Source organism: Seriola aureovittata, chromosome 20 (genome assembly GCF_021018895.1).
Source record: "Seriola aureovittata isolate HTS-2021-v1 ecotype China chromosome 20, ASM2101889v1, whole genome shotgun sequence".
Taxonomy (NCBI): Eukaryota; Metazoa; Chordata; class Actinopteri; order Carangiformes; family Carangidae; genus Seriola; species Seriola aureovittata.
The window spans coordinates 15,871,469-15,876,796 of NC_079383.1; positions in this window are offsets into that span (position 1 = coordinate 15,871,469).

The window sequence follows — 5,328 nt, forward strand, 5'->3', positions numbered from 1 at the left end:
CTGAGACTTTTTCTCATGAATTTTCGTACAATGAAGATAGATTTTTTTCCCTTTAAACAGCCTGAGGTTTTTCCTCATGTAATAGTGAAAATATTGTTGGTGTTATTCTAATTAAATCAGAATTCTCACCACGGGTTTTTCACTGTCAAAATAAGTTAGATTGAGACACAATCTGTGAGCAACGAGCAGCAAAAAAAAAAAAAAATGTAATTGAAACCCTTGAAGTGTGATGAGGAGAGAGATGTAATAGGCCCGCGGCTCCTGGTGACTTCGGTCTAATAAGCCACTTAAAGTTAATGGAAGAGGAGGTCAAAATGAGAATTATTGACACCCCGTTGCCCTTAACCTGTCTACCAATAAAGCTGATTAGTTTTTGTCAATTCATCAGCCAACCGCGCTCCTGGGACGTTTATTTGCTCGGGGGAAATCAACAAGTCACCGGGTAGTTTTCAAGTAAAGGATCGCCATTTAATTGTGAACCTTGATGATCATGACCAATTACAGAATGATAACGGGGAGATTGATGTGGGTGGGATGTGGACCTGCATGGAAAAAAAAATAGAAAGACAAAGAGAGGGAGACAGAGGGAGTTAATTCACTTAATGTGCTTCAGCCGCCAAATATCCAAACTTATTTTTGTCGGGAAATGGTCCAATGATGCATGATGGGATGTCCAGTCTTTTAATCCTGAAATGACCATTTTCTTTTACACAAATGTAGGCTACTTCTGATTATTGTTTAACCTTTGCTCTGTATTGTAATAATATATAATATCCAGTTTAGACACACTTGAGAGCCCATGAAAAGGAGTGTGGCAGCTGTTTTAAAATTATTATGATAGCCTATGGGAAGGGCTAAATAAACATCCTCACCTCTGGACATTGAACAGAACAGAGTCGCCAAAACGGAAGTCTTATTTTGTAGTTTTCTCATCAATTAAACGCCTTTTATCAGCCATCTGCATGATCATTATTATTATTATAATAGCAGCCGGACTCTTGATCGCCACACGCCCGAGCTGCGGCTTGTCTCGTGGACCTCAGGTTTAATTTCATTAAGGGGCCCGCATGAATATTTCTATTAAAGCAGCGGTGAAATATGGAGCCATTTAGTATTGGCCCTTCACCGATCACCCAGATTTATCGCTCCTTTTCATCACATCTAGGGGAGAGAAAATTAATAAGGCGCCCAAGATGGAACCGGACCCTAAAACCCTGGTCTTTCCTGAAAGCTGTTAATTTGCTCCGTAATTACTTTCACAATTAACTAAAATACAAATCAAAGTGACAAATCATGATAGTTTATATATTAATTACGTTCGGTAAATGTGTTCATCATGAAAAGGCGATTTAAAGGGACCTGCACCTGTCTCTTTTAATGCAACAAATATGCCACGTTCGCTTAAACTTGGTCGCCTCCATGAAATGTGTGAAACTGCTTTTAAAAACATTTGTGGCTCATAATCATTTTTTTTTCTGTCTGATTTTTACCCACGCTGCCTGATTTATGTCAAAAAATAATTAATATCAATGTCAATATCACTATGAGACAATTAGAGCTAAGAAAGTGACAGATCTCAAACTCTGTATGAAATTCAATATCACTGGTTAATTTGTCTCAGACGTGTTATCAATACACTTTGAATGGAGAGGCTACCTGCGTCCCCTTCAGCATGGTAAGCCCACAGTATTATATATAGGCCCGATCAGATCTTATTGATGAAACCATTTGCCTGAGCTTCGTGCTCATGCTTTTAAAGGCTTTATCCGTTCAGCCAATAAAAAGCCCGATGAAATAAGTCATCAGCTTGTTGACAAAATGTAAAAAGGGTGCAGTATAAATAAAAAAAATAATTAGAGGGAGAATATGCATAAGTAAAAACTTATACCTGGCCACAAAATATGAATACGAAATAATAATTTTATCATTATAGCTACTTACTATTGGAAATGTAAAAAAAAAAAGATGATAATAATAATAATAATGATAATGATAGTGATAATGGTAATAATAATAATAAACATAGTAAGTAAGTAAACTAAAAATTAGAAAGTAAAATCATCATAAAATATGATACAAGAGGTTCCAGGTTAGAATGTTTAACTGTATTATGTATATTTAAATATAAACTTCCTTTCTTTCAAATTTCTTTAAAGGCACAAATCTATTGGTTGACTTCTATTATATTCACATTTTATTGGCAACAGAAATCCAACTTTTTAAGTCACTATAAATGCCACTTAGCTGGCATTACTGACCGAGTTTATTTTTGATTCTGAAGCTGGTTCCAAAATGGAAAAAGTCAGTAACACTGATATTTATGGACTAACTCATAAATTTAAAAAAATGACTACATAGCTACTGTGTGCTGTTTTCATAAGTGATCAGACTTGGGAGGTTTTTGCTCTCTGCTCATTACAACAAGAAAACTCTCACTTATGATGCTGTGTTAGATGGACGGGTGGGAAAGATGGAGTGTGAGGCTTATATTTCTCATTTCTTGCTGACTCTGTCAGAGATGCATTGTTTCATAGTAGTAGTTTTGTATATGACATATAAAGAATTATTTTTAATAGGCTTTCTTGTAGGGATATTTTATTGGATTCCATTTTATTATACATATAAACCTAATAGCTTGTATATGTATCAAAACTGACAAAGATGATTTAATGTAGTCTTCTGTAACCGCAGCTGGAATTAAATCTTTGAAGATCTGAGTTTTGCATTAGACCTCCTCTCCTGTATAACCATCACACTCATTATACTTATTATCAACTTTATGTGTAAGATATTTATGTGATGCTTTTCAGAACAAATGTACATGAACATATCAGTAAAAAAAAATACTTAATATAACAAATTACTATCACACCAGCAATATCATCATATTATAACATAGTGATGTTATAAGAAGGCATTGTAACCATAATGTTGGTAAAACAGTTACCAAGTGTTAACTTAACTATCTCCTGACTGTAAACTCTTATACGCTTTCTGTTAACTCGGACTGAAAGAAAAAACTGGCAGGAGATATTCCCTCCAGTTATGAATGTTGTAGAATATAATTTGTCCAAAGAATGAGCCATGAGGTACACCGCAGGTAATTTAGGAATGTGATCATGATCATTCCAGTGCAACTCAGTTCATCAATAAAGATGACACTGATGTTCAGTAAGATGTCAACACAAGAGCAGCTGCAGTACTGTGCTGCTGTCTGAAACTGAAAGGAAAGTTTCCAGAAATTGAAAATTTGAAATATCCTAATTATACTAAAGGGATTTAAATGCTAAAACCTAAATCAGCTTCAAAACATGGACAAATACAAACTTCAACACAATGCCAATACCACAATAATTCAAAGTAAATGTGCATTTATAATCTATATGTATAACTCAATTTTACTCCAGACATTTTTGTGCCTCTCCCTTTACCTTTGCTAACACTAGTAATACAGTAGAGGACCACTGATATTAATACTAAAATGAACACCTACAGCAACAGTAACATCAAAACCCACAGCAAAAGCGTTGGGGTAAAATTCTGCAAAACAGAATTGCAGTTTTCTCTGCATGGGACTTTGTGGAGAGAATTTAGTCTCACCATTGGGCATTGGGGAATTGCTATTTCTGGCTGTATTTGAATGGCCTCATGGGGATAAATACCCGAATGATTCCCCATATGTAACATTGAAGTTTTTCAGATTAAAAGTAATATGTCTGCAATTACAACTCTAGTCCAGAACCAAGTTTCTCCAGACATCAAGGGGATGTAAATATCTTGAGATATTTCTGTTCACTTAAGTTTATTTAGTAACATAAACACACAATGAAGTATTTAGATGTGGTTGTTTACATGGTCAACGATGAAGTCTCAGCCTCAGTTTTTAAGCCAACATGTAAGTGAATGTGATTATAATTTAATTTCCTTTTATTTATGTATTTATTTCCTGCTTTTTTCAGCGGTGTACAGAGGGTTCTATGAAACAGTTTCTTGGGGCAGTAAAAGATTATTTAGCTTACTGTGTCACTGGGGTCAGACGTGGGTACCTCCAATGATAATGAAATACACCACAAAATAAACTCTTCCAAAAAACACTCACTAATAAACAGTCCATCTATTCATTTCCGATGCCTTTGCCTGTGACCTTACAACTTTAAGGAGATGCATGAGCAGCAAAAGTGTTTTTGGGCATATGTTGATTGTTGGACTGTTGGTTTTTTTCAGCATTGATTAATATGGGGCCAATAGATGCAGTGGAAACACAGGCCTGTATGTTTTTAATGTTTTATTTCTCTTATGAAAGTGCTTTTTTAAGGATTGTAGTTAAGGACATACAGTGCTGTGCAAAGGTTTTCAGCATGTTAATTGTTTAGAGTCATATCCATCTCACAATACCATTAGGGCAGACTCTGATCAGTCCCAAATTTATTCTGCTGCATGACAATGACCCCAAACATAAAGCCAGAGCCATAAAGAGCTACCTTAGGGAGTCCTGCAACAGATGGTGTGGTCCCCACAGAGCCCTGATCTCAACATCAGAGTCAGACTGGGATTACATGAAGATGCCGAAGCAATTGAGGCAGCCTAAAGAGCCGTGGTTCTGAGATGCTTGGAACAACCTACCTGCCAAGTATCTTCAAAAAGTGTATGCAAGTGTACTGAGGAGAACTGGTGCTATTTCAAAGGCAAAACATAGTCATGCCAAATATTGATTAAAACTATTAAAAGCTTTATTTTTGAAAGCATCCTGATGTTACTTTTAGTGTCTAAAACTTTTGCTGTACTGCATTTATGTCTTCCTATTAGCGAGCAGCTTATGAGCAGCAGATTCATCTGTCGAAAAGAAACGTATAAATCTGAATATACATGCTTTATGTTGCAAAATCAAGCTAAATAAATAAATAAATTGATATCTTGCGTTACAAGTCACATTTCTTGGAATTTACAGAAGCCTTGTATTTGAATTCATATTTACATATTCATATCATATCTATGTTTTATCAAGGTACCACATATTTTTGTTGGATGACCACTATTTTCCTACCACCGCTCTGGTGTATGTAATTATGAGTACAGTGTAAATAAATAGACAAACAAACAAAAGTTGATCTTTTATCTGTAAATTTACACACACACACACACACACACACACACACACACACACACACAACACACACACACACACACACACACACACACACACACACACTAGTCACAAAAGCATATCAGTGGCTCTGGTTGAGAGGTGGGTTCGAAACGTTATGGACATGAACTCTATCCAATCAGGTGCCTTGCTTTGCAGGAACCGGATGCAGTTCATCTGGCTGT